The sequence below is a fragment of the Nicotiana sylvestris genome, chromosome 8 (assembly GCF_000393655.2).
Source record: "Nicotiana sylvestris chromosome 8, ASM39365v2, whole genome shotgun sequence".
In the NCBI taxonomy this organism is placed as follows: Eukaryota; Viridiplantae; Streptophyta; class Magnoliopsida; order Solanales; family Solanaceae; genus Nicotiana; species Nicotiana sylvestris.
This window is the reverse complement of record NC_091064.1, coordinates 115,223,277-115,236,840: the sequence shown is the minus strand read 5'-3', so window position 1 is coordinate 115,236,840 and position 13,564 is coordinate 115,223,277. Positions and strand designations below refer to the sequence as shown.

Here is a 13,564-nt window from a genome sequence, read left to right as displayed (position 1 = left end):
ATGGAGGGAGCAAGCTGCTCGAGTCAGCCCCCCGATTGGTAAAGAAGAAATGGTTAAGCTTTTCCTATAAGCTCAGGAGCCCACCTACTTCAGTCATTTGATTCTGACCTTGGGTAAACCTTTCAATGATGTGGTAAAAATGGGGGAGATGGTAGAAGAGGGGATCAAGTCAGGCAAAATCATGAGTTATTCGGCATTGAAAGATACTACGGAAGACATTCAGAACATCCCAGATAATCCGCTCGACATTCCTGCTCAACGCTTTCAGCCTCAACATCGCCCCCATGGATATCCTTGTGCACCAGATAATCCTCCCTAATGCTATTTCTCTCCACAGAACCCCCGAAGTCGTACATCACTTTCCTAGTACCCTATCCACAATGCACCACCATATGCTCCACACCCACGAGGCCCGCGATGGCCCGCACCACTTCCCCAAATGTCTTACCCGGCCCCTCAAGCATATCAGTCACCTACCCGCAAAAGGTTCCAACCGAGGCCAGAATACAAACTGGAAAGACAACAGAAAAAAGAAAAGGCTTTCACTCCTATTGGATAATCATATGCCAGTTTGTTCCAAAGGTTGAGGCAATTGGACATGTTGAAGCTGATTCAGATAAAAATGCCAAACCCTCTGCCAAAGAAGTTTGATTTTTCTCAAAGGTGCGCATACTGCTCCGATGCCCCAGGTCATAGTACAGAAAAGTGTTGGCACCTGAAAAATGCAATTCAGAAGCTTATTGATGCAGGTGACATTATCGTGCAAAATCCAGATGCAGTAGACACTAGCCAAAGTCCATCGCCTGTTCATAATGAGATGCATATGGTGGGTATGATTTGTTTTGAAAGGAATATGAGAATTATTCGGAGATCCTCGGAGGTCCACGTGCTGCGAAGCTTTCAGCGCTATCAGAGTTTGATCTTAAGAACGAGCCGGCAAAAGGGACCCAAACGCAATTTGCTAAAGTCAATGTGATGGAGACTTGTGAAGGTCCTAGTAATGTTGATGCAAAACTCAGTGGCTAAGATGTCGTGTTTGGTAATTGGATAGACGCTCCATTCTTGGATTGGCCCGGGGAGGAGTTGTGGTGGTTTATTTTGTTTTCATTTCTGTTGTCCGGATTATTTTTAGGGCTGTAATTCGGATATTGTCTTGTGACTCAAACCCTTCTATCCTTTTATTTTACCTAGTTTTGTTTAGTCGTAGTAGCTCGTTTAGTGTTGTCTAGTTTTGTTCCAGGGTTGTACCCTAGTTTATTTTGCTTGTCTTGTTGTCCAAACCCTTTTCACCGTCTGCCTAATGCAATTTCGTGTTTTCTGTTATTTCTGGCCATTTTTTTATTTAGTTCTCTTCTCCTTTTTATATTTTTTCTTCTCATGTTGGCTCTAATGACATGACATGCACGCATAATTCTAGGCCTAGTTTTAAATTTAGTTTAATCATGAAGCAATGAAATAATTTTGAATATGATAGGGACATTTGAGGGAAATAAGTATAGATGTGGACATTTTAAGATCATTTGAAGCCCGAACCATGTGAAACTGGGGCAGATAATTTGGGAAGTTAATAAGGTGACAAGAATTTTTTAAAGGAGAGTGCATCCCAGACAGTTTGAAGCAAACAACTTTGAGTTCAAGTGCATCTCAAGTTACAAGATAAAGTCAAGAAAGTTATCTCCGAATTGACGAAGGATATCCATTGTGAAGAGGGAATCACCCAACGAGGGTTCTATACTGGACAAGGCACTAAAAAAAAGTGGAAAGCATATCACTGATATCAATGTCAAAGCTGTAAAAGAAACGTTGTGCGTGCTATTCCTTTTTCATTTCAAGTTGCATGTGTTGTACTTGGCATTTTTAAGGATTGGAAGGCCCTCTTTTAGCTACCAAAACACTTATACCATTCGATACCCTTTTTGAACCTGTACTGATTTCTTTGACCTTCCCTATTTTGGAATCAAGCTAGAGTCATATGAAAAAAGAAAAAAAAGTTCATGTCCCCATAGGTTTATTTTAGAAGTTTATTCCAAAAGGAAGATTCAAAAAAAAAAAATAGAGATAAAGAAAAAAAGGGGAAAAAAAGAAAAGGAAAATAGTAACAAAAAGTAGTCTTGTGAACTACGTTTGACCTGATTCTTGTCACCACAAGATACGTAGGCAGCCTTACTGTTCGGTCATACCAAATAAAATATTTCGTAATCCCACAAAGTCGTGAGTGTGACAGTCTTTCGTAGAAATTCCATCTCAAAAAGAAAAAGAAAAGAAAAAAAGAACCAAATTCTCTTGTTTTAGAAATTGGGGCAAAGTTTTTAGAATGGATTCCAAAAATTGTAAATAAATTAACCCCATTGTCTTAGTTATTTTGAGCCTTTATGACATCCTTTCTTTCTAACCCTGTCCAAACGCCACATTACAATCCCAAAAAGACCTCCTAGATAATCTTTGAGAGTGCCGAGTTTAGACATACCAAGAGTATATGATGTTTTTACCATGGTTAATGCCTTTCCATCTGCAGAATTAGAGGAAATAAGAAGAAAAGAACAAAATGAGAGAGTCTTATTGGTGAAAACCTTGACAGGCACCATAAGGTGATGGTGAGTTGAGAAAAAGAACAAAATGAGAGAGGCTTGATGTTGAAAACCCTTCGAGCACTACAAGTCGAATAAGGATTGTGAATTAGATTGGATAATCAGAGTATTGAAGCCCAGTTTCACGATTTAGGGGGTATAACAAGAGTTGAATATCAGACTTGCTTGACAGATTAGGCCATTTAATCCAAAGGTGCATGTCATGGTCATTAGAGTTGGTATCCACATCTGATAAGTTTCTACTTTGTAGTTTTCTCGTTAGGAATCATCCTTTTCCATTTTCCTTACTCTGTTCCTTTTGTCCTGTTTATTTCCTCTTCCTGAGTCTATTTGGGCAAAACAAGTGAGAAATGACTTCAAAATTTGTCACCAGCTTTCCAATTGCACAAACGGGATCTGGCTAGCACATCAAAGTGGCATAAGTCAGGAAAGAACAACATGCGCACTGAGTTGGCAACAATCAACGTGCTTTGGGATTTATATGAAGTACAAAGGTTTGGTATATGTCAATTCATGAACAATGCAACAGATAGAGGATGTTGGGTGAACGGATCAAAGGTATTTTCTGTGATAAGGTTGACAGGGAAAGTGGTTAACCAATAAAAAGCAAGGTCTTCCAAGCGAAAATCAAAGTTATCATGGCAAGTGAAGGGGCAATAAACCTCAAGGCCAAAGCCAGTGGGTTAAGTCAGGAAAGAACAGTATGCGCACTAAGTGGGTGGCAATTGACGTGCTTTGGGATTCATATGAAACACAAAGGCTCAGTATATGTCAATGCTTGAGCACAATGCAACAGATGAGTGATATTGGGTTTGAACGGATCAAAGGTATTTTCCGTGATAAGGGTGACAGAGATAGTCAATAAACAAGCAAGGTTTTCCGAGTTGAAATCAAAGTTATCATGGAAAGTGAAGGAGCAATCGCCCTCAAAGTCAAGGCCACAAACCAACCACTATATTTATAAACTCACAAGTTCTCTTTGTTTGAAACAGGGACGAATATTGTGTCCCAATCAAATCTTGGAAGTTTGAATATTTTCAAGTGTCGTGCCCAAATTTTGTCAGCACAAAGGCGGTTTGAGAAGGGGAAATAAAAATTTGTTCGATCTACAGGAACCCTCCATGAGGAAAAGCATGCTTCAGGGGCAAGGAATTTTGTTCGGTCTACAGAGATCCTCAGGAAGAGAGCGCGGCTCAGGTAAGTTCATTCTCGACTTCTCAGGACCCTCCTAGATAATGGGACTTAATTTAAGTGTTCAGGACCCTCCTAGATAATGGGATTAATTTAAAGTTCTCAAGACCCTCCTGGATAATGGGATCTATTTTTAAGTTTTTAAGACCTTTATAGATAAGAAGATTTAGCGTAAGTTTTACCTTTAGGAAATAGAATTTAGCTTTGAAGTTGTCACTCCTAAGATGAGATTTAATTTTAAATTTTCAGGACCCTCCTGGATAATGGGATTTAGCTTTTAAATTCTTAGATCTTTTGGGTACCATGATTAGATTAGCACTCACAGATGTTCCCGATATCAAACTAGGGCAGAAAAATTTCTTTTGTTTTGTCTATTGTTGTAATCAGGTTCAAAGGCAGCAGTTTCAATGGAGTCAATGCAAGTGTTGGAAATTAGGAGCCCACTTGGAGAACAAAGGGAAAGCAACATGTTCAAAGGAAGACAGCAATCAGGAGCCCACCTGGAGAACAAAGGGAAGCAGTTCAAGTTTCGAGGAAAAGCAGTGCAAGTGTTGGAAATCAGGAGCCCACCTGGAGAACAAAGGGAAGGCAGCAGTGTTCAAAGGAAGACAACAATCAGGAGTCCACCTGGAGAACAAAGGGAAAACAGCATGTTCAAAGGAGTTCAGCAATCAGGAGCCCACCTGGAGAACAAATGGAAGCAGTTCAAGTTTCAAGGGAAAGCAACAACATTTAAAGGAGTTCAGCAATCAGGAGCCTACCTGGAGAACAAAGGGTAGTAGTTCAAGTTTCAAGGAAAAACAGTTCAAGTGTTCAGCAATCAGGAGCCCACCTGGAGAACAAAGGGAAAGTAGCAACATTCAAAGGAGTTCAGCAATCAGGAGCCCACCTGGAGAACAAAGAAAAGTAGTTCAAGTTTCAAGGAAAAGCAATGCAAGTGTTCAGCAATTAGGAGCCCACTTGGAGAACAAAGGGGAAGCAACAACATTTAAAGGAGTTTAGCAATTAGGAGCCCACTTGGAGAACAAAGGGAAATAGTTCAAGTTACAAGGGAAAGCAGTGCAAGTGTTCGGCGATCAGGAGCCCACCTGGAGAACAAAGGGAAAACAGCAAGGTTCAAAGGAAGACAGCAATCAGGAGCCCACCTGGAGAATAAAGGGAGAGCAGCAAGGTTCAAAGGAGTTCAGCAATCAGGAGCCCACCTGAAGAACAAAGGGAAGCAGTTCAAGTTTCGAGGAAAAGCAGCGCAAGTGTTGGTAATCAGGAGCCCACCTGGAAAACAAAGGGAAAGCAGCAATGTTCAGAGGAAGATAGCAATCAGGAGCCCACCTGGAGAACAAAGGGAGAGCAGCAAGGTTCAAAGGAGTTCAGCAATCAAGAGCCCACCTGAAGAACAAAGGGAAGCAGTTCAAGTTTCGAGGAAAAGCAGCGCAAGTGTTGGTAATCAGGAGCCCACCTGGAGAACAAAGGGAAGTAACAATGTTCAAAGGAAGACAACAATCAGGAGCCCACCTAGAGAACAGAGGAAAAGCAGCAAGTTTCGAAGGAAGACAAGTCGAGTATTGGCAATCAGGCACCTACCTGGAAAATAAGAGAATTCACTTCAGAATACAATTTAAGTCAACAACAAAAGAATCTCGCGGCAAGAATGCAAGTCAACAGTCCGAGGTGATCAACAGAAGTTAGTCACAATAAAGAAAAAAAAAGAGAAAGGCAAGAAGTTAATCCAAATGCAGAAGTTGATGAAAGATGAGGGTTGCTCAAGACATGGCCGAGGTCACAAGCACTGCATGCCTGGTCTTGATCCAAAAAGCTGAAGAATGATGAACTAGCACCTGCAACTAGCAAGCGTCAAGGTTCAAATCTAAAGTCTGCATGAAGAACCACTCAAGACTCAAGATCAAGCTTCAGAAGACTTATAGGTAGGAATGTTGTAACTCGTAGTTGATTGGCTTATCTAGTCTTCTTCATGTTTTGATTTTTGATGTAATAACAGGACCGCGGACTGGAACCTCAATCGGCTCTCCACCTCGGTATACTCCATTATCTCACTCACTTCCAAACTACACGTGGCCTGATTCCTTTATAGCCAAGGATATGTAGGCAACTCAGATACCAGGACTTGGTCATATTCCTCTTTTATCTTAGTTTTGGTCTCCTTAAATAAGGGTCGGGTTAAAAAACCTGTCTAGTCATTCTTTGTCTGAAAACTCTTCGTGTTTCCAACCAAAGAGGGGCAGCTGTAGACATGTGATTTTTTACCTTCCCCAAGATTTTTCATATTTTAGCACGTAAATATTTAATTTAGGCCTAATATAGCTATTTCAACTCACTTTTACTCTTTTACTTTATTTTATTACAAGAAAACAAAAATTACAAAAAAATAGTTTTATTAATGTTTTGCAACCATTTTTAATCTTGAAAAAAACCAAAAATAGTCTTGTTTTAAATGTCAGTCTTATTTTAATAGTTATTTTACTTAAGTAGGATTAATTAATAAATGAGATCGTATTTTTAGTCTCATTAGCGGGGAAAGAATAAAATTTGGATTCACACAACCCATTTTTAAGCCTAATTTTCGGACCTAGCCCATAATTCCTAGGCTCATACCCCCTAACCTAAAAACCCTATAAAACAAACAAGACCCTAGACTCAAAAAGGGATATACACAATCCGCCGTTGTTCTTCTTCAAAAATAAAAGAAAAACCAAAAGAATCAGACGCTGAAGACACTCAGGAAAAGAGACCCGCCGTTGTAACCCCAAATGACTCCCATTTTCTCTTCTTTTTCAATGAAGAGCTAAACTAAAAATACCTAAGGGAACGAACAAAAATAGGAACTTGAATCTCCAAAAAATCAACAGTCGTGACTCCTCTATTCTAAGATCGGCGACCACTCTCGTCTCTGTCGCTGCTTGCCCAGATTTGAAAGATCTTCAGCCGGAGATGCAACTCCGATGCCGGAGGTCTTCACTGCCATGTTTTTGTTCGGTGTTGTTCCTATGTTAATGTTGTGGAAATAGCGTCAATAGGCTTAAGATATTAAATCTTCTCCGGCGAACAACGCCGCAACTGCCGGTCGAGGCTCTAGGTCTATTTTCTGTTGAAAACTCTGCCCTTCTTTCTCCGTCGTTTGTTTCCCTTCTTTGTTACTGTTGCGTCGGAAGGTGACAGATCCGGCGAGATTCCAGCAAGTTTCGAGGTCTGGTCGTAGCTCCGTTCGTGGTTTTCGATGAAGCTTTGGTTCTACGGTTCGAGGACATCATTTGGTCAGTGTTTCAAGAATTATTACAACTGTAAAGGTCTATTTTTATTGTTAAATTTAAATCTTTATTTTGCACTATATTTGCTTTGATATTATGCCTTATCTGAAGTAAACTATAGTAAATATATTTGAGTATTATTAGTAGTATAATATAGTACTGTAGTGATTTGTTTCCTTCATTTAACTGTGTCTGCTATGAGTTATTTGTGTGTGGTTTGATGAAGCAACGGATTGTTGTGGTCTCTACTTATTTTACTTATTTCATGACCATTGTTTAGTATTAGATTATTTGAATTCTCACGGATTAAGGACACAGGTTGATTGCTTAAAAGTTGATTCTTGAAGAAATATTTACCTACTTGCTTTAATGAAGATCATGTTGTGTTTCTTGTCAAGTTACAGTGCTCGCGTAGCAATTTAATTTAGGAAAGGGTTTTGTTAGCATTCATGAGTTGTTCCCCTCTTGTTTTGTTATAGTGTTTCTTGTTTATTATCGTGATTATGTACAGGTTCGCGAGACACGATTACGGTTTCTAAAATGAATATCTGTGGAAAGCCTTTAAGCACATTTAAAATACAATTGTGGTTGTGTACACGTTCGCGTGACATAATCATGGTTCTAAAAACCAATTCGGGGTATGCGTTCGCCCAACTTCGAACAAACTTTCTTAATAATGAAATGGGTGTTAATAGGCCGTTAATTTAATCTTAGTTCATATAGTCTGAGGTGTGACATCCACAATTTAATCATCTATGGCCCTCGTATTAATTTCATAACCTAGTTATAAAAATTATAAGTAATCGTAGTTTGCTTTAGGCGCGTTAATTAGATAAATTGTCATGGCTACGGGTACGGTTCCCGTGACGTGGTTGTGACACTTAAATTCAAAAATACGGGGGTGCATTTCATGTGATCCGGTTCTAATTTCCAACAAGGTTAAGTAGAACGTGTCGTAAACCACAGGTGCATTTCATGTAGCGTGGCTAACGATGTGTTTTAAATGACCTTGAAATTTCCTGAAATATTAAAAGCGGCTAAAAGGTTAAAAAGGGCACGTAGGTTTTTAAATGTGTAATTAATCAGGTAATTAGGCCAATAATAACAGTTGAGAGACCGTGCTAAAACCACGGAACCCAGGAATGTCTAACACCTTCTCCTGGGTTAACAGAATTCCTTACCCGGATTTCTATGTTCGCAGACTGTAAACAGAGTCAATATTCCTCGATTCGGGATTTTAAACTAGTGACTTGGGACACCATAAATTATCCCAAATGATGACTCTGAATTTTAAATGAATCTCATTTCGATTGTCACTTTAAGTTGGAAAAAACTCTCTTATACCCTTTCGGGGTGGTAAAAAAGAGGTGTGACAGTAGTCACTTGATTGATTGAAGAGTTAAACCAAGTATGAAGATTGTGGTAATATCGTTAATTTGAGGATTTATGCCTGGAGGGCACTTAGCTTATTGGGTTGTGGACTGTGGAGGATTACTCCGGTTATGATGGTTGTTCTTGTGTGTTATGAGAAAAAGGGGGGTCATTATGGACCTTTGAAAGGTTAGTAGCCTAGTTCAGTGTGATCGGAATCAGCTTGGGGTCTGTGGATGGATTTAAATGTGAATATGGGCTTTATATCAGGCCAGATGTGTTCATCTCAGCAATGCGCTCCTTATGGAAGAGTAGTCGGAGTAGTATTTTGTCATCAGCTATTTCATGTAATGATATATTGCATGGTGTGAGTTGTGAGACGGCTTGGTAAATTTCTTATGTGTTGAGGTTCTGCATAGAGATGATGTTATATGAGCAGAATAGCTCTTGAGATTCAGATTTAATATTGCACCTCAGTTGTGCTTGAGTTGTGGCTTATAACGCTATATGTCTCCCAAGGGATGGTGCTATGCACTTAGCGTACCTGTGACCGACATTCGGTATATGGTTGTAATAAGCAATCTAGCTCGGTGTGTATCTCCTTATGTGAATTTTATGTGTGGATCGAGTGGCATGCCGCCATGGGTATGTTGTTTAGATCGGGTTGCGTGCCGCAACAGTGTAATGTTGAGTACAGTTCCCTATATCTGTTTTTATGTGTTTTATTTCCTATTTTTCTGAGGAAAGCCCCTATTAGCTGTGTAAGTTGAGTAGCCCCTTCCAGAGTTCGTCTTCCTTTTGTATCGCGTTTGAATTGGTAGCTTCTTAGCACATTATGTCACTATGAGACTTTTGATCATGTCCGGGTGGCTTATTGCCTGAGCAGTTCGTACTGGGTGAGACGAGATCATTGGATTTAGGATCAGATGCAATCTGATTATATGAAGTATATTAAGGAGCTAAGACCATTATTTGGTTTAGAATGAGGTGATGGTTCTTGTCAGGAGTATAGACCCAATGATTTGTTGATTCGGCGGCTGGTTGTGAATTTTTACATATCTCTTCCATCATGGTGGTATTGTAAGATCTAGAGCAAGACCTATGCATGTTAGGAGGTGCAATGGGATGCATCAGATTTGTGGAATTTCGACTAATTTGATCGGTGAATATTATTGTGGTCTTGTGAGTAATGTGGTGTAAGGTGTGAATTTAGCTAAGGTATGCAGTCATGTTTTAGTCCTACGTGTAGTTATTGATACGGTGAGCGTATGTTGGAACAGGCCTGGCACAGAATTCCGGATGATGGAATTGGGCTCTAAAGCTTATTTTCTTAAGTGAAAAAGGACATCTTTAGATTGATCAAGCTAAGGTGCCCAGCTGAGTCGTGGTGGCACGGGTAGGTGCGCGAGGTGTTAAGTAGTGTTTTCGGACAACTCTAGTGCAGTTCTCAGCACGTTCGAGGACGAACGTATGTAAGTGGAAGAGAATGTAACGACCCGACCGGTCGTTTTGAGTTCTAGCACGTCGTTCAGAAGTTTGAGGCCATGATCATCTTCACTTCAGGTATTACAACTTGTACGCGTTGTCGGAATTGAATTTTGGGAAGTTCAGAGTTGATTTGAAAAGAGAATTCTCATTTCGGAAATTTTAAGTTGAAAGAATTGACTAAGGTTGGATTTTTGAGTAAACGACCTCAGAATCGGGATTTGAAGGTTCCAGCAGTTTCGTATGACGATTTTGGACTTGGGCATATATCCGGATTGGGTTTTGGAAGACCCGAGAATGTTTCGGCGCCTATTAAGGAAGTTAGCATTTTGGAAGAATCTCATAAGTTTGGGTTGAAGTGAATTTCGGTGTTATCAATGTCCATATGGGATTCCGAGTCTGGGAATAGATCTGTATGGTGATTCTAGTATTGGGTGCGCGATTGAAAGTGAATTCGGAGGTTCATAGGTCATTTTGGAGTCATTTGGCTAAAGATAGAAATTTGAAGGTTTTTGAGAAGTTTGATCGGAAGTGGACTTTTTGATATTGGGGTCGGATTTTGATTCTGGAAGTTGGAGTAGCTCTGTAATGTCAAATATGACCTATGTGCAAAATTTGAGGTCAATCGGACGTGATTTGATAGGTCTAAACACTAAAAGTAGAAGTTTGAAATTTTAGAGTTCATTAAGCTTGAATTGGAGTGCGATTCATGGTTTTAGCGTTGTTTGATGTGATTTGAGGCTTCAAGAAAGTCTGTGTTATGTTTTTAGACTTGTGCGGGTGTTTGGTTTGGAGCCTCGGGGGGCTCGGGTGTGATTCGGGATAGCTTCGGAGTGATTTGCTAAGAAATAGGATTACTGGTGCTGGTATGATCGCAATTGCGATGCATTGGTGGCAAATGCGACCTCTCATTTGCGAGCCTGGGCTTCTGAGGGCAAAGTTCGCAGTTGCGAAAAAAGGATCGCTTTTGCGAGGTCGTCAACTTCGCATTTGCGAAGAATCTTGTCGCAAATGCGACCAGGGCAGGGTTGGCTAGGCTTCGCATTTACGATGCAATTGTCGCAAATGCAACATCGCATTTGCGAGCCGGATGTCGCAAATGCGACTTCTGCGACTGGAACTCAGGGCTTTTTATTCCGAGACTTAGCCCATTTCCTTCATTTCCCACTTGGCTTTAGGCAATTTTGAGAGCTCTTGAGGAGGGATTCCATCATCATCAAAGAGGTAAGTAACTTCTACACATCATAAGTTAAATACATGGATTATGGGTAGATTAACATGTGAAAATTAGGGAAATCAAGGGTTTTAGATGAAAAACCTAGAATTTGGTTAAAACAAGATTTAACCACGAAATTTGTTAGGGAATGGAGTAAAAATCATATATTCTTGATCCTTAGGTTATGGGTAACAATTTTCTTCAAAAATTTCCGGAATCCGGGCACGTGGACCCAGGGATGAATTTTAGGAACCTTGCATTTAGGGTTGGGAAATTGGTTTAATAATTAGAATATGAACTTTTGAGCATGTATTGACTAGATCTTACCCTATTTGAATAGTTTTGGATCGTTCGGCTCCGAATTGGAGGTTTGAGCGCATTCTTGAATTGAAATATAGGTTTCGGAGCGAGGTGAGTCTCCTTTCTAACCTTGTAAGAGGGAATTGTCCCCATATGTGAGTTAATTGGTTATGTGCTCCTATTTGTGGGGGCTACATATGCACGAGGAGGCGAGAGTCCGTGTGTAGCTACTATTATGTTATTGTCCAGGTAGTCTAGAACCCAAAAGCATGTTGTACTTGGAAATATTTGTAATCATATTGACGGTTTGAATTGCTTAAATCACATCGGATTAGTAAGTATATTTCTAAAAGATTGAGCTTCATTTTCTTGAATTGTTAAAAGAGAATTGGATTTTCCTTGGATAGTTGTTCCCTGATGAAGTTTTGATTAACTGTTTGAATATGTAATTCTATGTGTACCTGCGTCACATGAATGATTCGCGAGCAGGGTGTTTGTTTATATTATGTTGACCCCATCGTATGGATGATTCGCGAGCAGGGTAATAGATGCATCTATGGTTCGGGCCATTCAACCCTCGGCAGTGCATATTTTACATTTCTATTGGTTCGGGTTGTACGACCTCGGCATGATATGCGTATGCTTGTATTGCTTGTCTAAGAATTTTAAATGTTGATATTTGCCTTTCCTGGCCACAGATAAATTGATAAAGGTAATGCAAAGTAAATCTTTGGAAAACCCTATTATTTGAGAAGTTGTTTACCAGCTTTCCGGCTTTATGAGTTTAATTTTACTTATGAAATCCATGAATTTCTCACACTTTTACTATATTATCATTGGACCACTAGTAAGTGTCGAAGTCAACCTCTCGTCTCTTCTTCTTCGAGATTAGATGGGATACTCATTGGGTACACGTTGTTTTCGTACTCATACTACACTTGTTGTGCATTTTTGTTGCACAAGCATATGCATCTCTAGTGGCCTAGTGGGTGTAGCAGCATGGTTGATACGGAGACTTAGGTGAGCTGCACTTCTCGAGACGACCCGCAGCCAGCAGTCACTTTCAAATTATTGTATTTACTTTCTATCCAATATTGTATTCCGGATTGTTGTTGTATTACATTATTTCCAAGAAATTGCCCATGTACTAGTGACACCGGGTTTTGGGATGATCACGGGATTTTTCAGTAGTTAAACTTTGTAAAGACATCCTCATTTATCCAGCGAAGTTATCATTTATTATTTATTTGTTTAAAGGAAAGGATTTCAAAAATAACTAAAATGAGAAATTGCTAGTAAATTGTAGTTGGCTTGCTGACAGCAGTATCTGGTGTCATCACGACCCTTAGTGAATTTTGGGTCGTGACAGACTCCTTACATGAAGAGAACACAATATAAGAAGAAGATAGTGTTAGAGTTTGAGATCACCTTGAACTCTTCTACGATAGAAGAGTAGCAGTTGAATCCTAGTCAATCTCTGATTACTAACCTATTAAATATCCGTGTTGTTCTCTTTTACAGGTAATGCACATAAGCAGAAGTTAAACATAAATTGAGAGCAAAAGAGCAAGGCGATTTTGCAAGCAATTTATGTGTGATTCGAGTGTGCAATCCTGAAGCTACTTGAACGAGATAAAAGAACCAGTTCCATGTGTCTATCTTTTATTCCAGTTCAATTGTAGTAGGTGATTTTACATTGTACCTTCCAGCTTTCATAGAAGCAATTGTATTAGGTACCTAGAGTGTTCAAGTTAGAGTTAACTTGAAGTTGTCGCAACAGTTGAGGCTGTGTGCCACAACGGGATTAGAGGTAATCCTTAGGTTTACAAAGAGTTTTGTAAATGCTGTTTTGGCTCAGTGATTTTAGTGAAAGTTTGGAAAAATCTTACTGAGTAGTAGGTCGTGGGTTTTTCACCTTTTGAGCCAGGTATTTTTCACGTAAAAATCTCTGTGTTCTTTATTTTCTGTATTTATTATTCCGCATACAGTAGTAGTTAGAACACCTAGAAGAACCATGTCCTTCTATAGTTCAGTTAAGCAAAAATTGGGTACCACACAAATCACCCCCCCCCTGTGTGGTATTGACGTTTAGAACATCAATTGGTATCAGAGCGGGTTATTCTTGAAGAGGTTAACAACTTAGGAAATGA

General features: G+C 39.7%; 1 long non-coding RNA gene across 1 annotated transcript; it reads left to right on the top strand.

Moving 5' to 3' along the window:
- The first annotated feature begins 6,463 nt into the window (after nt 1–6,463).
- Nucleotides 6,464–13,297, top strand: LOC138876543 (uncharacterized). Its single transcript, XR_011401873.1, has 2 exons — nt 6,464–7,081; nt 12,936–13,297. It is a non-coding gene; the product is annotated as an uncharacterized lncRNA (long non-coding RNA).
- Nucleotides 13,298–13,564: the final 267 nt, after the last annotated feature.